Consider the following 24,310-nt stretch of genomic DNA (forward strand, 5'->3'; position numbering starts at 1 on the left):
TTTGCCTTTGTGTTGGTCACATCACAGGGAACCATCTCCTGCTGTTTGTTTAAAGACTGGCTTGCTGACATCCCACCTGGCTTCTTATCCTGCTTGCGGTTGCTCTCCTTGGATCCCTGACTTCCGGCCTGGCTGATTACCCAATCTTGTTAATGAACTTTGGACTGGCTGACTACCCGATCTGGCTACAGGACTCTGGCTATGCTTGACTATGCTTCTTTCTATTTACCTTTTTATTTTTATTAATAAACAAGTGTGATTTGATTGTAATTCTGTCTCAGTCTGTTTCATGGTTTCTGACATATACACTATAGAGAGATATGCTTTGTTCATATTTCATGTTTGAGGTTTACAACCACTTTAACCACTACAGCCCCGGATCAATAAACACCTTAAGGACCAGAGGTCTTTTTCCAATTTCGCACTGCGCTGCTTTAACTGGTAATTGCGCGGTCATGCAATATTGCACCCAAACGAAATTTGCGTCCTTTTCTTCCCACAAATAGAGCTTTGTTTTGATGGTATTTGATTGCCTTTTGCAATATAAATGGAAAAAGAGCGAAAATTTTGAAAAAAAAATATATTTTCTTCTTTTTGTTATAAGAAAAATCGAATAAACTAAATTTTAGTCATACATTGAGGGCAAAATTTGTTCAGCCACATGTCTTTAGTAAAAAAAATAAGCGTATATTTTTTGGTTTGCACAAAAGTTATAGCGTCTACAAACTAGAGTACATTTTCTGGAATTTACACAGCTTTTAATTTATGACTGCCTATCTCATTTCTTGAGGTGCTAAAATGGCAGGGCAGTACAAACCCCCCCCCAAATGACCCCATTTTGGAAAGTAGACACCCCAAGGAAATTGCTGATGGGTATGTTGAGCCCATTGAATATTTATTTTTTTTGTCCTAAGGGATTGAATAATGACAAAAAAAAAAAAAAAATTACAAAAAGTTGTCACTAAATGATATATTGCTCACACATGCCATGGTTATATGTGGAATTGCACCCCAAAATATATTCCGCTACTTCTCCCGAGTATGGGGATACCACATGTGTGGGACTTTTTGGGAGTCTAGTCGCGCACGGTACCCCGAAATCCAATCACCACCTTCAGGATTTCTAAGGGTGCAAATTTTTGATTTCACTCCTCACTACCTTTCACAGTTTCGAAGGCCATAAAATGCCAAAATAGCACAAAACCCCCCAAAATGACCCCATTTTGGAAAGTAGACACCCCAAGCTATTTACTGAGAGGCATGTTGAGTCCATGGAATATTTTATATTTTGCCACAAGTTGCGGGAATATTACAAACTTTTTTTTTTTGCACAAAGTTGTCACTAAATGATATATTGCTCACACATGCTATGGGCATATGTGAAATGACACCCCAAAATACATTCTGCTGCTTCTCCTGAGTACAGGGATACCACATGTGTGGGACTTTTTGGGAGCCTAGCCGCGTACGGGACCCCGAAATCCAAGCACCGCCTTCAGGATTTCTAAGGGCATACATTTTTTATTTTACTCCTCACTACCTATCACTACCTATCACAGTTTTGAAGGCCATAAAATGCCAAGATGGCACAAAACCCCCCCCCAAATGACCCCATTTTGGAAAGTAGACACCCCAAGCTATTTGCTGAGGACCATGTTGAGACCATTGAATATTTTTTTTTTGTCCCAAGGGATTGAATAATGACAAAAAATAAAAAATAATTTTTTTTTACAAAAAGTTGTCACTAAATGATATATTGCTCACACATGCCATGGTTATATGTGGAATTGCACCCCTAAATATATTCCGCTACTTCTCCCGAGTACAGGGATACCACATGTGGGGGACTTTTTGGGAGCCTAGCCATGTACGGGACCCCGAAAACCAAGCACTGCCTTCCGGATTTAAATATAAAATGCTACCAAAAAAACTGATAGCGATCGCAGGGATCAGGCCTGACTCTGCAATCGCTGCAGTTATGTGTTTAGTGTTTTGTAAGTGACAGTGATCGATTGATACTGTACTTGGGTGGGCTGGGCAGAGGGGCAAAACGCAGGTGCTAGCAGGTATCTGGGCTGATCCCGCTAACAATGCATTTTTTTGGAACCCTGAACTGCTGGGGACGCTAGTATAGATCTGATCAGATCAGATATTGATCTGTTCAGATTCTATATCACTACGGGAGGTTTATGCTTTGCGTGTGTTAGCGGTACTGGCACTAACCTAGCGCTGCCTGGGGCAACGCAGACCCTGACCCTAAAACCTAATGGATATCACCCACCGGGTGATCAGGGGGTTAAACCTTTATTGGGTAATAAATGGTGGGTGCCCTGATGCTATAAAAAGCAAACTAACCAGAGTCACCCGTAACACTTATAAGGTGATCAGTGGTGAAAGGGTTAACTAGGGGCAATCAGGGGGTTCGAATTTTTATTAGGTAGTATATGGGGGTCCCTGGCGCTATATAAAAACCTGACGGGGAACCTAAATAACTAACTGGCTAACCAGCATCACCAGTGACACTTATACTGTGATCGCTGGTGAAAGGGTTAACTAGGGGCAATCAGGGGGTTAAAACCATTATTAGGTAGTATATGGGGGTACCTAACGCTATAAAAACCTGGCGGTGAACCTAAAAAAAGAACTAGCTACCTAACGACACTAGTGACACTAATGCAGCGATCAGAAAAACGATCGCTTAGTGACACTGGCAAAAGGGGGTGAAAGGGTTAACTAGGGGCAATCAGGGGGTTAAAACCATTATTGGGTAGTATATCGGGGTACCTAGCGCTATAAAAACCTGGCGGTAAACCTAAAAAAATAACTAGCTACCTAGCGGCACTAGTGACACTAATGCAGCGATCAGAAAAACGACCGCTTAGTGACACTGGCAAAAGGGGGTGAAAGGGTTAACTAGGGGCAATCAGGGGGTTAAAACCATTATTGGGTAGTATATCGGGGTACCTAGCACTATAAAAACCTGGCGGTGAACCTAAAAAAAAACTAGCTACCTAGCGACACTAGCGACACTAATGCAGCGATCAGAAAAATGGTCGCTTAGGGACACTGGCAAAAGGGGGTGAAAGGGTTAACTAGGGGCAATCAGGGGGTTAAAACCATTATTGGGTAGTATATCGGGGTACCTAGCGCTATAAAAACCTGGCAGCGATCCTAAAAAAATAACTAGCTGCCTAGCGTCACTAGCGACACAAATGCAGCGATCAGAAAAATGATCGGTTAGTGACACTGGCAAAAGGGGTGAAAGGGTTAACTAGGGGCAATCAGGGGGTTAAAACCATTATTGGGTAGTATATCGGGGTACCTAGCGCTATAAAAACCAGGCGGTGAACCTAAAAAAATAACTAGCTACCTAGCGACAGTAGCGACACTAATGCAGCGATCAGAAAAATGATCGCTTAGTGACACTGGCAAAAGGGGGGTGAAAGGGTTAACTAGGGGCAATCAGGGGGTTAAAACCATTATTGGGTAGTATATCGGGGTACCTAGCGCTATAAAAACCAGGCGGTGAACCTAAAAAAATAACTAGCTACCTAGCGACAGTAGCGACACTAATGCAGCGATCAGAAAAATGATCGCTTAGTGACACTGGCAAAAGGGGGGTGAAAGGGTTAACTAGGGGCAATCAGGGGGTTAAAACCATTATTGGGTAGTATATCGGGGTACCTAGCGCTATAAAAACCAGGCGGTGAACCTAAAAAAATAACTAGCTACCTAGCGACAGTAGCGACACTAATGCAGCGATCAGAAAAATAATCGCTTAGTGACACTGGCAAAAGGGGGTGAAAGGGTTAACTAGGGGCAATCAGGGGGTTAAAACCATTATTGGGTAGTATATCGGGGTACCTAGCGCTATAAAAACCTAGCGGTGAACCTAAAAAAATAACTAGCTACCTAGCGACAGTAGCGACACTAATGCAGCGATCAGAAAAATGATCGCTTAGTGACACTGGCAAAAGGGGGTGAAAGGGTTAACTCTAGGGGCAATCAGGGGGTTAAATCTTTATTGGGGGGTGATAGGGGGCTACCATGGACCTAACACTAACTGCCCTGACAGTTTTAACTGTTACAACTGACACTGAATGCAGTGATCAGTAAAGAAATGATCAATGCAATCAGTGACACTGTGACTGGGGGGGGAGGGGGGCGATCGGGGGGGGGTTTGTGTGCCTGTGTGTACCTACATGTCAGTGTAGTGTTGGTGCACACTTACTTTTAGTCTTCTCCTCGTAGTCCGGTCAAAAAGACCGCCCCGAGGAGAATGACATCACTTCCTCCTTCCTGTGTAAACAATACACAGTGTGAGGAAGCTTCTCATTGGCCAGGAGCGATCCAGAGGGGGTGGCCAGAAACCAACGGCCATCCCCTTATCACGGATCGCCCCTGGAGCAAACCGGACCACCGTATCCAGTGGGAGGGGGTCCGATCGGACCCCCCACCCGCTGGAAGGCAGGCACGTACATGTACGTGCTTGTGCCTGCCTGTGCCATTGTGATGACGTACAATGACAATACGGCGGTCCTTAAGTGGTTAAGGAAGGTATATTTCATTTTCTCAGTTTGTTCAACAGGAGGATATAAATGTTTGAATATATGACACAATTTCAGTGTAACCAGTGTTGTCTTCTTGCTGTGCTAAAGATATTATAGATGTTGCTTTTCCCAGTTATAAACTGGTTGTTGTTTGTTTGAATAGTAAATGTCTTCATTAGGCCGCGTACACACGGGCGGATTGTCTGGCCAACTAAGTTCGTCAGACAATCCGACAGGCAGTCCGTCCTACTTTTGAATGAACGGACTTGACCACACACGACGAACAGACAGTCCGCTGAAAGCTTGCGCGATGACGTGTACGGCACGTACGACGGTACTAGAAATTCGACGTCCAATACACTGCAATGCAACCTTCGGCCGTGTAAATCCTTTCTGAGCATACGCCATACTTAGTCCGTCCAACTTGCCTACTCACGAGCGGACTGTCCGCTGAAACCAAGTTTGGACGGACTGTATTACGGAAATTCCGAAAGACTTAGTCCGCCAGACTGTCCGCTGAAAAAGTCCGCTGAAGCCCACACACGAGCGGATTGTCCGCTGAAACACGTTTCAGCGGACTAAGTTGGCCAGACAATCCGCCCGTGTGTACGCGGCCTTAGTCTCAGATTAGAGTGCCCATGGATTTAGTGGACTTGTACACAACTTTTCTTGTAAGTTAAACACTTTTGATACTACAGTCTTAAAACATTTACATCTGTGGTTGTGATTTCATCAGAAGTGCATTCTGCATATCTCATTAAAGAGGAGCTGCACCTAAAAAAAAATATTAAAAGCCAGCAGCTACTAACATTGCAGCTGCTGACTTTTAATAATATCACACTTACCTGTCCCACGTTCCAGCGATGTCGACGGCAGATGACGAGCGATCGCTCGTCTCGCTGCAGCCTCCGCCGCCATCCTCTGTCAGGGAATTGGGAAGTGAAGCATGAGGGCTTCACTGCCCGGTTCCCTACTGCGCATGCGCGAGTCGCACTGCGCTTCTCTTATGGTCCCCCGCTGTGTCTCTGGGAACTGTGTGTTTCCCAGAACACAACGGGGAGGGCGGAGCGATGCGGGGGTCTGCGGCGGTCTGGCCGGAAGTGGGTGCAGTTACCTGGATTATTCAGGTAACTGCACCCCCCTCCCCCCTGAAAGGTGCCGATTGTGGCACCGGAGGGGGGGAGGGATAATACTAGCGGAACTTCCCCTTTAGGGTGAAGAACCGCTTTAAGAATCCATTTTCACGGTTTTGCAACCATCTTCACCACAGTGTGACAACTCTTAAGCCCCATACACACTATCAGTTTTTCTGCTGAGTTTTTCTTTCAGATTTACCAAAACTATATAATATGAGGTCAAACCTTAGGAGTTTCAATTTGTATGCAATCAGGCAGGCCCTTGCACTACATGGTTTTGGTAAACCTGAAGGAAAAAATCAGCAGATAATCTGATAATGTCTATGCGGCATTATACTAAACTGCAAGGTCTGCTGGCTTGCCAGACAGACTATTCATATGGCATGCTCAGACATGACCAATTACTATTCCTCTCCCCCTCACTGCACAAACTTTTTGAAGACCCCTCGTAATTTAATATCTGAAAAACCCTGACAACATATTATTAAACTTGTGTGGAACCTGAACTGTAGCCGTGGAACTTCCTCTCTGCAGCAGCTATCTTTAAGAAGACCACTTTTCTTTTTCATACATCAAGGGACACAGAGTTAGGCTAATATTCATTACCTCCAGGTGAATGTACACTGGTAGACAAAGGTCTTTAGACAGGAAGTGATCCCCTATATAAGCCCTTCCATACAGGAAGTACTTACTTTTTTTTTACCAGTGTCTGCAAGGTGGATGGCACAGTTATTTGAGCTCTTTGAGCTCCAGGTCTCTAGTCCCACAAACGTTTCTTAAATTAATCAAGGGATTGACCGATCGGATCCATTTGACACAGGCTTTATATGCTTAGATAAATGGTACCCGAGCCTTGCAAAGAAGACTCAAAATCCTGCGAGGTTTTGACTGTAATGCGGCCTCCGGACACTGGACCCGGCGTAGTGGAATCCTGGACACCATAGCACTAAGGCATTCCTGCAGGGTGCTGTACAGGTCCAAGGGAGTGGACCCCAAACATGAAAAGGATACCAAGTCCTTGAAGGTCCTCAAGTGACAGAAAGCCGTGATGGGTGAAGATTGGGCTCTTAGTTTCTAAGCTTGCCTGCGCCTGGACGGGTAAGTGAAACACCTTTATTTACTTATTGTGGGGTGTCCCAGTGATTGTAACAATCAGTAAAGCTAGCTAGAGGCTGGACACCTGTGTGCGGTGATCATATGGGGGAGTTTTGGGCTAGCTGTGGGTGTTTGCAAAGTGTAGCTTTTTTGCTTGTGTCCGGCTGTTATATTATCTGTATGATGGCACACGACGGTATGCCATTTCGTCTTGGTTCACCGTGGCACACAGGCGTTTGCAAGAGCACCGCTGAGCTCAGAAGTTTGTTTGGTGGCCATGGCGCACGTGGCTTTGCCACACATGTGCCGTAGCCTTTATATGGGTGAAGATTTGCATCTTACGCGAATACAGCCATGCTGTTCGCCGGGACCACGTGCGCACGCATGCGCAGACAATTTGGCGCACAGCCAGCTTATTTAAGCTATGTATGCCAAGCATGCAGTGCTTCCAGAAGGCAGCTGTGGGACACAGAGCAGGCTCTAAACCAGGCATTTGCAGCAGTTCATTTCTCCTTACCTGGGTCACATTAGTCACCAGGTGTTGCTTGGCAGGCTAAAGGTGCTTAGCATAGGGGCTTGGTGAGCCCAATTAAAGGGTCTCCCTTCTGAGATGTGTTAATACTACACCCAGGTACTCTCTTTTTGTGGCTAGTAAATGTCTTCAAAAAAGAGGAGCAGGACTAACACTACAGCGAAGGCAGGGCCGGACTGGCCTACCGGGATAGCAGGAGATTTCCCGGTAGGCCGCCTGCCCTGGTGCATTGCTCCCCTCTCGCCTCCTATATGGATAACACGGAGCGGGCTGGCTGTGTTTGGCCGCCGCGCAATAACACAGTCCCGCCCCCCGACCGGCTCATGTGATAGGCGTTGATTCTATCTACTATCACACGAGCAGGTCTGGCGTGGCGGGACTGTGTTACATCGCGGCGGCCAAACACAGAGCCAGCCCGCCCCGTGTTATCCATAGGAGGAGATGCCGCCTGTCCAGTCCCGCGTGCCTGGATAGGAGGATCGGGGCTCTCAAGCTCCCCCCCATTGCTCTTCACTCCCCCCGCTCTTTGTACCCCCCCCAGTACTCTCCAGCCCCCGTGCTCTCCAACCCTGTTTTTCTGCCCCCCCAGTGCTCTTCGCCACCCCACACTCTTAGCCCCCATGCTCTCTGTGTTCTTTTTGGCCCTCCCAGTGCTCTCAAGTTCCCCCCAGAGCTCACTGCTCCCCCCTGCTCTTGCCCCCACCCATGTGTTCTCCAACCCCGCCAGTACTCTCTGCTCCCCCTTCTCTCCAGCTCCCACCCAGTGCTCTCCACTTCCCTGCGACCAGAGGACAGGCTGACGGCTGAAGGTCCAGGTGGCCAGGGACCACTCAATCTCACAGTAAACAGATCCTTTGGAAGGAGCACAGTCCCCATCCAAAACGAGAACAGACCCTGCCTGCTGCTGGCCATCATGGATATCCTGCTGGCATGCAAGCTACCGTACCAAGCATCAACAACACACCCTCCCACAGACAGGGACTGCAGACTGGGACATGGGTCACAGGAGGGGCTGCATTGGTGGGCACAGTGAGGCTGCATTGGTGGGCACAGTGAGGCTGCATTGGTGGGCACAGTGAGGCTGCAATGGTGGGCACGGTGAGGCTGCATTCATGGGCAGAGTAAAGCTGCATTTGGTGGGCACAGTGAGGCTGCATTGAGCTCTTGCATCAAGTCTGCAGTCTCTGACCATCTCCTGTATCATGTCTGCAGTCTCTGAGGGAGTCTGGAGAGGAGTCGAGAGTGGGAGTGCCGCCAGGATGGGGGTCATGGGAGAAGTCAGACTTGTGTGTACTGTGGAGAGGAGACTATAGGATAAAACCAGAGCCACCAAGCTGGAGCTGACTGACTGAGCCCTGCACAGTGCACCTGAGAGGAGGTCAGTGACAGCACCGCCAGGCCAGTCTGAAGGGGGGGGTCACTGATGTAAGGGGGGAGTGAATACGATAATGTAAGGGGGCACTGATATAAAGGGTTTCCCCCTTATATTAGTAACCCACCCCCCCTTACCTTAGTGTGCCCCCCCCCCCACGTTCTGAGTTCCTGGGGTCCCCCCAGGATGATTGACCACTTACCACTTTTAACTGGAATTTGCATATATATATATATATATATATATATATATATATATATATATATATACAGTGACTACAAGTAGTATTCAACCCCCTGCAGATTTAGCAGGTTTGATAAGATGCAAATAAGTTAGAGCCTTCAAACTTTAAACAAGAGCAGGATTTATTAACAGATGCATAAATCTTACAAACCAAAAAGTTATGGTGCTCAGTTAAATTTTAATAAATTTTAAACATAAAAGTGTGGGTCAATTATTATTCAACCCCTAGGTTTAATATTTTGTGGAATAACCCTTGTTTGCAATTACAGCTAATAATCGTCTTTTATAAGACCTGATCAGGCCGGCACAGGTCTCTGGAGTTATCTTGGCCCACTCCTCCATGCAGATCTTCTCCAAGTTATCTAGGTTCTTTGGGTGTCTCATGTGGACTTTAATCTTGAGCTCCTTCCACAAGTTTTCAATTGGGTTAAGGTCAGGAGACTGACTAGGCCACTGCAACACCTTGATTTTTTCCCTCTTGAACCAGGCCTTGGTTTTCTTGGCTGTGTGCTTTGGGTCGTTGTCTTGTTGGAAGATGAAATGACGACCCATCTTAAGGTCCTTGATGGAGGAGCGGAGGTTCTTGGCCAAAATCTCCAGGTAGGCCATGCTATCCATCTTCCATGGATGCGGACCAGATGGCCAGGCCCCTTGGCTGAGAAGCAGCCCCACAGCATGATGCTGCCACCACCATGCTTGACTGTAGGGATGGTATTCTTTGGGTCGTATACAGTGCCATCCAGTCTCCAAACGTCACGTGTGTGGTTGGCACCAAAGATCTCGATCTTGGTCTCATCAGACCAGAGAACCTTGAACCAGTCTGTCTCAGAGTCCTCCAAGTGATCATGAGCAAACTGTAGACGAGCCTTGACATGACGCTTTGAAAGTAAAGGTACCTTACGGGCTCGTCTGGAATGGAGACCATTGCGGTGGAGTACGTTACTTATGGTATTGACTGAAACCAATGTCCCCACTGCCATGAGATCTTCCCGGAGCTCCTTCCTTGTTGTCCTTGGGTTAGCCTTGACTCTTCGGACAAGCCTGGCCTCGGCACGGGAGGAAACTTTCAAAGGCTGTGCAGCCCGTGGAAGGCTAACAGTAGTTCCATAAGCCTTCCACTTCCGGATGATGCTCCCAACAGACAGGTAGGCCCAACTCCTTGGAAAGAGTTTTGTACCCCTTGCCAGCCTTGTGACCCTCCACGATCTTGTCTCTGATGGCCTTGGAATGCTCCTTTGTCTTTCCCATGTTGACCATGTATGAGTGCTGTTCACAAGTTTGGGGAGGGTCTTAAATAGTCAGAAAAGGCTGGAAAAACAGATAATTAATCCAAACATGTGAAGCTCATTGTTCTTTGTGCCTGAACTACTTCTTAATACTTTAGGGGAACCAAACAGAATTCTGTTGAATTGAGGGGTTGAATAATAATTGACCCTCTGAATAAACTTTCACTATTTAAAAATTAAACAAAGAAATAACATTCTTTTTTGCTGCAGTGCATTTCACACTTCCAGGCTGATCTACAGGCCAAATGTCACAATGCCAAGTTAATTCCGAATGTGTAAACCTGCTAAATCTGCAGGGGGTTGAATACTACTTGTAGGCACTATATATATATATATATATATATATATATATATATATATATATATATATACCCCCTGTGTGATTTCATATCTATATATAATACACTCTTTATCAAATGTGCTTTAAAATGTATGGTTTTTGCTTTCACAAACAAGGAAATAATGACGTTATGCTGTTGGGCTGGTATAATAATGCTATGGGGCTGGTATGAAATTTTTTCCAGAGCTGGTTTTTATTCCCAGTCCGGCCCTGAGCGAAGGGCACACCTATGTTGTCAGTAGTTCCTGATGAACCTAGTTGTATCCCTAATGTTGTATCCCCTGAAAGATTAGAGGCTTCTGGGAAATCTGAGCCACTGTGCCCATCTGGTATTGTGCCTACAGTCAACGCTGCTGCTTTACCCTTTATGACCAAGCATGAACTGTCCTCTCCCATAGCCGGGTTAGAGCACAGGAATGCTGGCATGATCACCTCCATCTCGCAGGGTGGCAAGAAGCGTGACAGATCCCCTCCCCGGAGCCTCCTAGTTGGAGCAGGAATAGATTGAGGATGGAGAAGAGCTAAAAGCTCAGGATTCTGTGGAGGGCCTGGCGGATGAGTCTGCTTCTGAGCAATCTGGACAAGAAGATATCCATTTGATGTCTGCCTCTCAGTCGCAGAGGCTTTTGATCCAATCTCTTACCGAGATGGTTCATTCTGCCTTTAAGTTGCCTCTTACAGAGGTTACTGAGCCCCCCTGGTCCTCTTTGGGGTCCCTGAGGCCTCTTCAGGCCACACAGGCTTTCCCCTTACACCCTCTGTTGGAACAGGTGGTGTATGCTGATTGGGAACATCCTGATAGGATTTTTGTTCCTCCTTAGCCCCTGTACACACGGTCGGACATTCTGCCAACCAAATCCGTTGGATTTTCTCCGACGGATTTTGTCCAACGGATTGTGTCCGAAACTGTTGCATACACATGGTCGGACCAAGTTGTCGGAAAATCCGATCCTCCAGAACGTAATGACGTTATTTCGTTACGACGGGACTGCGTTCAGGCTAGTAGCCAATAGCTTTGGTGTAGGAATTTGATCTGAGCATGCGTGGCACTTTGTCCGATCGGAATTCTCTACACATGATCTGAGTATGTCCGATCGAACCAGTTTGTCGGAAAATATTTCCAACAAGTTGGAAAATTGGGTCCGATGGATATTCCGACAGAATCAGTCCGATGCATACCACACACAGTCGGATTATCCGACAACACGGTCCGATAGGACACATTCCGACGGATTCTCCGACCGTGTGTACAAGGGCTAAGAGGTTTTTCCTTTTATATCCCATGGATGAAAAGTTTGTTAAGAAGTGGAGCATGCCAGCCGTATATGCAGCAGTCTCTTCCTTAAACAAGAACTTAACTTGTCCGGTAGCTAACGTACAGGGCTTGAAAGACCCTGTTGACAAGAAATTGGAGTCATTATTAAAGGCTTCCTTTTCTTTGGCCGCTTCAGCTATTCAGCCAGCTGTTGCAGCAATTGGTATCTGCCAGTCCATAAAAGATCAGGTCAGACAGCCTGACAGGCCTAACCGGGAGGATGATCTGGCTGAAAATAATACAGATATTCCTTGAGCACTGTGTTTTGCTGTTGACACCTTAAAGGATTCAATACAGCAGGTTTCTTGTTTGGTTATCTTGTCTGTACATATGCACAGACTCTTGTGGTTTAAGAACTGGTCAGCCGAGCTTCCTTGTAAAAAGTCATTGGCAGGTTTCCCCTTTCATGGGGAACATTTTTTTGGTGATTATTTAGACAAATATATCCAAAAGATTTCCAGAGGAAAGAGTTCTCTACTTCCTGTGAAGAAAAGCACCAGGCGTCCCTCGTTTAAAGCCTCAGGGACTGCTTCCTCAAGTGTCTCAACGCCAAGGCAGTCCCGATGCCAATAGGGTGCTAGAGCCAAGGATGAGCTGCAAGGCCAGGGCCAGAAAAATCCCTGAGTCCAAAACTCTTCCTAACCCAACACCAAGCCCTCTTTTTGAGGGGACGCCCAACTCTATCGGGTGGGGGGAAGGCTGCTGCACTTTGCTGACATTTGGAGAACAATTGTTCAGGAACAGTGGGTCACCTCAACTATATACAACAGTTACAAGCTGGAGTTGCGAGGGGCTTACGCATGCATTTGCAAATGTGTGCTGACTAAACCCCTGTTTTTAACGCATATTGTTAGACAGGTTAATTGGTTGTCTGTGGGCTGGTGGTAAGTAAAGCTTGGTTTTTTCCTTGGTTTATCCTTGGGTTTGTTTGTATCTGTTGTTAGCCTTCCAAGTTTCTTACTACGATAGCCAGCTATAGGTGTGAGAGGGTGGCGTCTTTTTGCGTCACAGGTTGTGTTTTTGGTCAGGCATCCCACTGACACCTGTGTTGCCATTGTGCTGGGTGTTCAGTGTGCTCCTGTACCTTTAAGGAGGGGTGGCTCCCCTTCAGTCCACCTGCTCTCACCTATCCATCAGAATGCATATGCCTCCACTGTGGGGATACTTATAAGTTAGTGTTAGGTACCACAGATATCAGGGTGCCTTGGCGGGGCTCTGTGGCTTACGCATGCATTTGCAAATGTGTGCAGACTAAACCCCTGTTTTTAACGCATATTGTTAGACAGGTTAATTGGTTGTCTGTGGGCTGGTGGTAAGTAAAGCTTGGTTTTTTCCTCGGTTTATCCTTGGGTTTGTTTGTATCTGGAGTTGCGAGGGGTTTCCCCTCAGAGGTTTCTAAGATCCAGCGTTCCCTCTGATCCTCCAAAAAGAGACTTATTGCTTCAGGCACTACATCATTTAGTGCATCAAGGAGTGATTGTAGAGGTTCCTGTACCCAAAAGGGCGCAGGGTTTTACTCAAACCTGTTTACGGTTCAAAAACCAAACGGGGACACAAGACTAATTTTGGAAATAAAATCCCTGAACCAGGATCTACTGATCCAGTCCTTTCAGATGGAGTCTGTCCCCTCAGTAGTAGCCTCACTCCAAATTGGAATCTTTCTAGCCTCCATTGATATAAAAGATGCATATTTACATGTACCTATCTTTCAGCCTCATCAGAGGTTCCTACGATTTGCAGTGGAGGAACATCGTTTTCAATTTGTGGCTCTACCCTTCAGGCTTGCTACAGCTCCCCGGGTGTTCCCAAAGGTCCTAGCACCAGAATTGGGTCTTTTAAGGGCCCAAGGGATCTTGGTGCTCAGGTATCTGGATGACCTCCTGCTCAGAGATCACTCACCACAGGCTCTAGAACAGAGCATAAAATGCACAGTGCGATATTTGGAAAGCTTAGGCTGGATCATAAATACTGAAAAGCCAACCTTGAGACCAGCTCAAAGTCTAAAGTATTTAGGTCAGATTCTAGATATGGTGTAAGCAAGGGTATTTTTGCCACCCGTAAGGATCTGTGTCCTGAAGGATCAAGTGCGTCAGATAAGAGGCACCAGACAACCCTCCACTCGGCTCTGTATGAGTCTTCTAGGGAAGATGGTATCCTCCTTCGAGGCAGTGCCCTATGTCCAGTTCCATTCCAGGCCTTTACAACAAGACATCTTGTTGGCTTGGAACAGAAGAGGACAAGCCCTGGATTATCCAATGTTCCTATCTCCTCGGGCACGCTTTAGCCTAAACTGGTGGTTGCAGGATCAGAACCTGCAAAAGGGAAAATCCTTCCTCTTGGTAACTTGAAGAGTACTGAGTACAGATGCCAGTCTCTCCGGGTGAGGAGCCACCCTAGAGGGGCTCACAGCTCAGCGGAAATGGTCAAGGACAGAACAAATCCTGCCCATTAACGTCCTGGAAATACGGGCAGTACGTCTGGCCCTACAGTCCTGGATGGTGGAGTTTCAGGACTGCCCTATCAGGCTAGATGAACAGATAACTGCCATAGCTGACCACAATCAGATGAGAACTCAGAGAAGCAAAGAGACTGGGAACCCTTGGATGGGTATTCTGACTCCGATTGTTGTGAAGCGATTTATCCCTTTTGAGACCTCTATGTCTGGCCTGTATAAGATATAATTACTGAGGACAAGCCGAAACTGATAGCTTGAACTCACCAAATACCGATTCCATCCATTATTCTGAACATCAGGTTACAACAGATGACAGGATACAAACAGATGAATAGGTTGTGTTATTTATGCAGTCAAAAGATGATATTGTCTGTAGCTTACTATACAGAATACATGTGCCCTGCCACATGTGGCCTGTTAGCTGCATCCATGACACAGGAAGTACATTCACAGGAAGAAGGGTGGAGCATTACATACAAAGGAAGTGTGTCATAACAGAAGAGAAAAAGTACATAAGAAAACAAGTACATTACCACAAAAGGTCACTAGATGGCAGCATGTGAACTAAATATAAAACATCCATAGAAAATGGTTAAGGAACAATCTATATAAACTCTATGCCCCATTGGGGCGGCACAGTGTGTGTGATTTGTATGTCTGGTGAGATCAGACTCTGTACTAAAGAGCACTCCCACCACATGTAAGTAAGGAAAAGAGGGACTGTTTCAATAGGATTGAAAGAGAGAGATCAGCAGCATCTTCTATGCCTGTATGACTTAAACTGGACTTTTACTGAATCAGTGCATGTGACCGGAGACCCAGAAGAGGATGCCCTTGCACTGGTAAGAGACTAACATTAAGTAAATCTGTTGTAAGCAGGGAACTGTTGTTGTTTTTCCAGGGCTCCAACTTTGCAATTTTTTTTTCCATCATTCACTGAACAGTGAGATAAAACTGTCATGAAAGTACATTTGTTAACCTCTTTTCTTTTAGGCTATGTTTGGCCTAATAAATTCTTTAAAATACTGAAATGGTATGTCTTTAAGTGCTGGGTGAGTGAGATGTGTCATCTTTAGGTGTGTAGTGAAATCACAAAACAATTCAGGGGCTCCTCTGGGGATGGCGCTACATGTATAGAGTAGGGATGAGCTGAACACCCCCTGGTTTGGTTCGCATCTAGAAAATGCGAAGGGACCGAAAGTTCAGCAGTTTTTTTGGGAGAAGTGATTTAATGATGCTTAAAGTGAAAAAATAAAAGTGAAATATTCCTTTAACCACTAGAGATCCGCGCTATAGCCGAATGATGGCTACAGCACGGACCTGCTTTGCCAGAACTACGTCTATTGACGTTGTCCCGCGCACGAGCGGCCTGCGTGCCCCCTGAGGGGCGCGCGGAGGCGCTCTGTCATCGGCGAGTCTATGAGACTCGCCTGATCACGGATCCGAGCAAGGGGTCGATCCCGACCCCTTACCACGTGATCAGCTGTCAGCCAATGACAGCTGATCATGTGAAAAAACAGAGCCGGTAATCGGCTATTTTTCCTCCTCGCGCTGACAGCGCAAGGAGAGAAAAAAAAAGCCGATCACCGGCGGCCGTGATCGGGACATCAGTCCCGATCACGGCCAGCTTATCAGTGCCCACCTGCCCCTTGCCAGTACCAGCCAGTTACTAATAAAAGTTCCACCCAGCAGTGCCACCCATCAGTGCCCATAGTGCCATACATCAGTGCCATACATCAGTGCCCACAGTGCCATACATCAGTGCCCACAGTGCCATACATCAGTACCCATAGTGCCACCTATCAGTGCCCACAATCTGCCTCAACAACAGTGCTGCACCTCAGTGCCACATATCCGTGCCCATCAGTGTCATCTACCAGTGCCCATCAGTGCCGCCCATCAGTGCCCAGCAGTGCCACCTATCAGAGCCACCTATCAGTGCCACCTATCAGTGCCCATCAGTCCCATCTATCAGTGGTACCTATCAGTGCCCCTTAGTGCCACCCATCTGTGCCACCCATCCGTGCCACCCATCCATGCCACCCATCAGTGCCATCTTATCTGTGCCCATCTTTGCCCATCAGTGCCGCCTTATCTGTGCCCATCAGTACTGCCTTATCTGTGCCTATCAGTGCCACCTTATCTGTGCCTATTAGTGTCGCCTTAACTGTGCCTATCGGTGCCCACCAGTGCCGCCTATCAGTGCCCACCAGTGCCGCCTCATCAGCGCATTTCAATGAAGGAGAAAAATTACCTGTTTGCAAAATTTTATAACAAACTATTAAACATGATTTTTTTTTTGCATCTTTTTTTGTTTGTTTAGCAAAAAATAAAACTCCCAGCTGTAATTAAATACCACCAAAAGAAAGCTCTATTTGTGGGAAAAAAATGATAAAAATGTCATTTGGGTACAGTGTTGTATGGCCGCGCAATTGTCATTCAAAGTGCATTCAAAACTGCTTGCGGCTGTACTGTAATGTCGGGTCCCAGCAATATGGATGAAAATTATTAAGAAAAACAGCATGGGAAACCCCCCAGCCCATTACCAGGCCTTTAGGGTGTTGTATGGATATTAAGAGTAACCGTGCACCCAAATGAAAAAAAGAAAAGGTGTGGGGCCCCCAGGACCTATATACTCTGAACAGCAGTATACAGGCAGTCCCCGGGTTACAAACAAGATAGGGACTGTAGTTGTTCTTAAGTTGAATCTGTTTGTAATTTGGAACAGGTACATTTTAAGTGTAGCTCCAGCCAAAAAATCTATTTTTGCTGTCTGTGCCCCTGTTCAGAAGATTTCACCTCACTTTTTGTCACAATGACAATGGGATTTAGAAAATGTTGTGTTTTTAGGGAAACGAGGATTGGTAATAAAGTATCAATGGAGACACCTTTTTCCCATATTAACTCTTACATGAGAGAATTTCCCTTCCTAGGGGTAGGTTTCCTCTCACTTCCTGTTGTCACCCTCAGTTTGTAAGTAGGAGTCATTTGTAAGTCGAATGTTTGAAAGTAGGGGACCACCTGTATATACTATACATCCTGCCCTATATACTCAGAAATTTGGGCCTAAGGTGTTGGTACCAGAAAACTGTAAGCCCTCACAGTTACTCCTGGGGGGAGCTGGAACGGGCCCTGCTGTGAAATATTATATCAAGAATTGTAATTACAGGCCCCTGTTGAACAGGGGCAGAAAAATTGGGCCTTTGGTGGTGGTGGCGGTGGTGGTGGTGCCACAACACTGTAAGCCCTCACAGTTACTCTTGGTGGGTGCTGTAATGGGCCCTGCTGTGAAATATTAGATCAAAAATTGTAATTACACGCCCCTGTTAACCACCTCAATACAGTGCACTTACTGACCAGACCAATTTTCAGCTTTCAGCGCTCTCACACTTTGAATGACAATTACTCAGTCATGCAACACTGTACCCATATGAAAATTGCGTCTTTTTTTTCACACAAATAGAGCTTTCTTTTGGTGGTATTTAATCACTAGTGGGTTTTTTATTTTTTGTGCTATAAATAAAAAATGCCGTAAATTTTGTGAAAAAAATGCCTTTTTCTTTGTTTCCATCAAAATTTTTTGCAAATTAGTAATTTTTCTTCATAAATTTTGGCCAAAATTTATACTGCTACATATCTTTGGTAAAAATAACCTAAATTAGTGTAAATTATTTGGTCTTTTTGAAAGTTATAGAGTCTACAAACTATGGTGCCAATCACTGAAAATTGATCACATCTGATCAGGCCTTCAGTATATCAGGTGTATCTCATTTCTTGAGACACTAACAAGTCAGGAAAGTACAAATACCCCCCAAATGACCCATTTTTAGAAAGTAGACATTCCAAGGTATTAAGTAAGTAGCATGATGAATTTTTTTAAATTGTAATTTTTTCCCACAATTCTTTGGAAAATTAAGATTTTTTTTTATTTTTTTTACAAAATTGTCATATTAACAGGTTATTTCTCTCACAGAGCATATGCATACAACAAATTACATCCCAAAATACATTCTGCTACTCTTCCCGAGTATGGTGATACCACATGTGTGGGACTTTTACACAGCTTGACCACATACAAAGGCCCAACATTGAAGAAGCATCTTCAGGTGTTTTACGAGCATAAATGACACATCTCATTTCTCAACCACATATTACACTTTGGAAGGCCCTGGAGTACCAGGACAATGGAATTGCCCCCAAATGACCACATTTTGTAAAGCAGACACCCCAACGTATAATCTATGAGGCATAATGAGTCTTTTGAACGGTTCATTTTTTTCCAGACATTTTTGGAAAATGTGGGAAAAAATGAAAACGCATTTTTTTTTACACAAAGTTGTCCATTTATCAGATATTTCCAACACATAGCATGTACATAGCAAAGATGACACCCCAAAATACATTCTGCTACTCCTCCTGAGTATGGCGATACCACATGTGTGAGACTTTTACACAGCCTGGCCGCATACAAAGGCCCAACACTGAAATAGCATCTTCAGGCATTCTACGAGCATAAATGACACATCTCATTTCTCAACCACCTATTACACTTTTCAAGGCCCTGGAGCACCAGGACAATAGAATTGCCCCCAAAATGACCCCGTTTTGGAAAGCAAACACGCCAACGTATAATCTATTGTTTTGGATCCGAACTAGAACCGCTCGGTACCTTTGTTTCTGTCCCCCTGGCCAAATTAATCCTCAATATAAAAGTGTGCACACTTGAAGTCAAACACTGACGCAGGCACAGTTCAGTATTCAGATACTTCTCCTTTTTTATTTCCTGAACTCCGACTGATATACAATGAGCCCGATATCTTACTATCAAATCAAAAATTAGATGAAAGACAGTGTGTACAAACCACAAATTATACATATTCATTATTGTGACGAAGGATAAGCTTTTTAGCTGGGTTATGTCTAAAAAAGGGAAAAGCAAACTATCGTAGCTAAAATAGGGTCTTGTTTTCAGCCCCTTCTTCCTCTTGGGTGTAGTCTCATGGTTCCGAAAACAGGCGCAATCTTCTTTTTGACTTTGCTCTTTTTAACCCTTGCAGTTTCGTTCCACATGAAGGGAGAAGCTGGCAGACATCTTAATTATGATTAAATGAGTATGATTAAGGTTGATAGCTGATAGTGAAATATAAGCACTTATATCTATAAGAGTACCAGAAATAGGCATTTCACTTATAACACTCATGATCACATCCATTACAGTTCCCCCCTTGAAATGCTTATTTCACAAAACTGTCCCTCACACTAAAAGACCACCTTCTTTTTGTTTTATGGCCACCTCTTGGGCCTGAGCATAAATCACAACAAAAAGGATAAACAGGATCATGGCTTGGTCCCCTCAGCCTCTCCTTCTTCTTCGGGCACAGGGACTTTCTTGCAATGGGAGGCATGTATCCACGAGTTCTTTCCGGCCACTTTTACTGATGTGGAGGTTGTCAGAAGGACTTGGAAAGGTCCATCGTATCTGGGTTCAAGGGTGTGTTTCCTCGTGAACTTCTTCACCAAAACTGAATCTCCAGGGATCAACCTGTGCGATCCTGTGTCTAATTCAGGATCTGGGATAGAGGAAAACACTTGCGAATGGATACAGGTTAATTCTCGTAATCACGTAATCTCGTAAGTCACGTAATCAGTTAATACTTTAGATTGTAGTTGCAACTGTTGTGGAAAATAACAACCCAGTCTGGGGGCTGAACCAAACAATATCTCATAGGGTGACAAACCATGATTTCCCCTCGGGGTGTACCTGACATTGAACAGGGCAATGGGTAGGCTGTTTGGCCAACTCATTCCTGTTTCCTGAGACATTTTCAGGATCCTGGACTATTGTGCCATTTAGTCTTTCCACCTTACCACTACTCTGGGGGTGGTATGGGGTGTGAAAGGCTAGTGTGACCCCTAACGCTGTCCATATCTCTTTGGTTACTGAGGCTGTGAAATCCGGCCCCTGATCACTCTCTATAACCTCTGGGACACCATATCTGCTAACTATTTCGGACAAGAGACTTTTTGCGGTAGTCTTGGCGGTCAGGTTGGCCACCGGATAGGCTTCCGGTCATCCGGAAAACATGCAAATGACTGTTAAATCGTAGTGATATTGGCCGCTTCTTGGCATCTGGATGTGGTTGATCTGTATCCGCTGGAAGGGGTACTGGGCCTTTGCCAAGTGTTTCAAGGGTACCTTTTCTGTTCTTCCAGGATTGCATTTGGCACAGATAGCACGTGATCTGCAGAAGTTGTTGGTAAGCGGGGTGATGCCTGGGGCTAGGTAGTATTTGTTGATTAAGGCATTCATCAGAGTTTTTCGACAGGTGAGAAGCACCATGGGCCCATTGTACCACTGCAGGGAACATTGTCCGCAGTAGGCACGGTCTCTTGTTCAACTTCATGATTCCTTCAACTTCTGTGGCTCCTTTCTTTATCCACACATCCTTTTCTTCTTTGTCAGCTGCCTCCTGTTGTTCCTTGAGGTAAGTTCTGCTCACAGGAGGGTTTTGCAGAGTCATGACCGTTTGCATTGTCTCTTCGAGATCATCTATCGGGTCATCTAGGATAGGTGCTGCATTCACTCTGCTGACCACTTCTCGCGCCCCATCTGCTGCTTGCTTTGCGGCAGTATCTGCCAGGTGATTGCCTTGTGCTTCTCGGGAGACCATTTTGCCATGCACTTTTACTTTAAGTATGGCTACTTGTGTTGGGAGAAGTAAGGCATCCATCAAGTTCTTGATAGCCGTGCTGTGTTTCACAGGTGTTCCTGCAGCTGTCAGGAACCCTCTGATTTTCCAGATGATCCCAAAATCACAGGCCACTCCCAGAGCATACCTCGAGTCTGTGTAAATGTTGGCTCGCTTGCCTTCGGCCAATTTGCATGCCATAGTTAGAGCTTGCAGTCCTGCTTCTTGGGCAGACATAGAGGGGGGTAACGCTGAGGCCTGGAGAACTGTGTCTTCAGTAGTGACTGCATATCCTGTGTGGTACCGTCCAGCCTCAGCTGTATATCTGGAACCATCCACAAAAATTGTCAGGTCAGGGTTCTCAAGGGCCGTTTCACTGACTGTCGGTAGGTGTGATGTCTCCATCTTCATCACTTCGAAGCAGTCATGGGCAGTTTGGTGAGGATCATCTTCCAAAAAGTTCCCCCCTCGAGAATGGGAAGCAGAGTGGATGGGTTGAGAGTATTCCATCGAAGGATGGTAATGTTGTTGGGGGGAGAAGCAAGGCACACTGGAGTCTGAGGTGCCTCTGTGAAAACAGGTGTCTGGGCCGGGTCTGGTTCAGTATGGCAGTGATGTCATGCGGGGCGAGGAGGGTTAAGGGATGGCCCAGAACGAGGTCTGCAGTCTTGTCTAGGAGAATTTGGGCCGCAAAAACACCTCTGAGGCAGGAGGGTCCCCCCCCTCGCCATTGAGTCCAATTGGCCAGAGTAGTACCCAATGGGTCTGAGTCTACTGCCATGGGTTTGGGTTAGAACTCCTGTGGCATGTCCTTGTCTCTCTGAGACAAACAGTTTAAAAGTCTTTCCATAGTCAGGTAGGCCCAAAGCGGGGGCAGTCGAAAGTATCTTCTTCAGAATTCCAAAGTTGTTCACAGCATCTGGTGAAAGCAGGGTTCAGATTTCAAAGCTTCGTAGAGGGGTTGCATCAAAAGGGAGGCTTCTGAGAACCAAGCGCGGCAGTAGGAGATTAGTCCTAGGAAAGCATGGAGGGGCTTCTGTCCTTGAGGCAGGTGGATGGCCTTGATTGTAGCAACCCTTTCTTCAGTAAGGTGTCAGGTGCCTTGGGAGATGACCTAGGAAAATCACTTTCTCTCTGCACCACTGGACTTTTTGCTTTGAAGCCTTACAACCTTGTTCAGCCAGGTAGTGGAGGAGGCTCTCTGGAAATATGAGGCCATCATAAGAGGAGTAATTCTTTTACTACCCTGTGCTGATTCTAGACCCTTTGCCACCAACAACAACTTATCACTTTCCATTGTCTTGTACTCTGGTCGTGCTAGAAGCAGACCCTTCCGGATTGTTTCCCTAAGACCTGAGACAAAGGCAGCAGTCAGCATCTGCACATGTGCTTTGATCTGCTTGCTGAACCCCAGGTCATTGAACACTTGTGTAATTCTGGTATGAAATTTCTCAACTGTTTCACCCTTATCTTGTGTCATATATTGTATACTGGTCGCTTGAGCTGTCAAGCGATCTTGAGCCCATGTTTTAAACTGGGCCACGAATTCGACCTCCGAAGTAAAAATGTCACTGGATAATGCACATTTAATCTGAATACCATCACATGCGGAGCCTCTGGAAACAGGGGTTTATAACCAAGGAGAGTTCTGTTATAACCTGGTTCTACCTTTTTTAATCAAACCCCAGCCGTCCTCATTAATACCAAACAACAGTCCACAAATAAACTTAGCGCATGACATCACCAACACACCAACAATCAATGTGGCAACCAAGGTGAAATATCTGATTGACTATTCTCACAGGATCCCCACGCTCTCTCCCCGGGCGTATGTGACGCCCCCTCTTGGTCTTCCCGTACTTCTTAGTACAATTATTTATTCCCCCAAGAGGAGTTTTACCACGTCACCTCCATCCGTGATGATATAATCAATCCCTCCTTCCCAAAAGGTTCCCACAAGACAAACAAACTCCAACAAAACAAAACACTCCGAATACAGGCGGGCCAGAAACAATTGCAGGTTCATATAAATGGACTCGAGAGAAGATATACCTGTCTTTTAGGCCTCAGGAAGCCGATGTCAAGACAGAAATAGACATATTATTAAGGAAAATGTCTTACCGTTTTATCCAGAGTTGATCAGGCTCTGGCCCGCCCGTATTTGGTATTATTTCGGTTTCTTTCCGTTTCGGCTGTCCTTTGGACTGACTCTCGAGCCCCACGATTAGGCTTCAGCTGTTTTGGATCCGATCTAGAACCGCTCGGTACCTTTGTTTCTGTCCCCCTGGCCAAATTAATCCTCAATATAAAAGTGTGCACACTTGAAGTCAAACACTGACGCAGGCACAGTTCAGTATTCAGATACTTCTCCTTTTCTCAAATCAAAAATTAGATGAAAGACAGCGTGTACAAACCACAAATTATACATATTCATTATTGTGATGAAGGATAAGCTTTTTAGCTGGGTTATGTCTAAAAAAGGGAAAAGCAAACTATCGTAGCTAAAATAGGGTCTTGTTTTCAGCCCCTTCTTCCTCTTGGGTGTAGTCTCATGGTTCCGAAAACAGGCGCAATCTTCTTTTTGACGTTGCTCTTTTTAACCCTTGCAGTTTCGTTCCACATGAATGGAGAAGCTGGAAGGCATCTTAATTATGATTAAATGAGTATGATTAAGGTTGATAGCTGATAGTGAAAGATAAGCACTTATATCTATAAGAGTACCAGAAATAGGCCTTTCACTTATAACACTCATGATCACATCCATTACACTATGAGGCATAATGAGTCTTTTGAACGGTTCATTTTTTTCCAAAAGTTTTTGAAAAATGTGGGAAAAAATGAAAACGCATTTTTTTTACACAAAGTTGTCCATTTATCAGATATTTCCAACACATAGCATGTACATAGCAAAGATGACACCCCAAAATACATTATTCTACTCCTCCTGAGTATGGCGATACCACATGTGTGAGACTTTTACACAGCCTGGCCGCAAACAAAGGCCCAACAATGAAGTAGCATCTTCAGGCATTCTACGAGCATAAATGACACATCTCATTTCTCAACCACCTATTACACTTTTGAAGGCCCTGGAGCACCAGGATAATGTAATTGCCCCCAAAATGACCCCATTTTGGAAAGCAGACACCCCAACATATACTCTATGAGGCATAATGAGTCTTTTGAACGGTTCATTTTTTTCCAGAAGTTTTTGGAAAATGTGGGAAAAAATGAAAATGCATTTTTTTTACACAAAGTTGTCAATTTATCAGATATTTACAACACATAGCATGTACA

This window comes from Lithobates pipiens, unplaced genomic scaffold (genome assembly GCF_037356315.1).
Source record: "Lithobates pipiens isolate NorthernLeopardFrog02 unplaced genomic scaffold, aLitPip1_a1.2 Scaffold_13, whole genome shotgun sequence".
Taxonomy (NCBI): domain Eukaryota; kingdom Metazoa; phylum Chordata; class Amphibia; order Anura; family Ranidae; genus Lithobates; species Lithobates pipiens.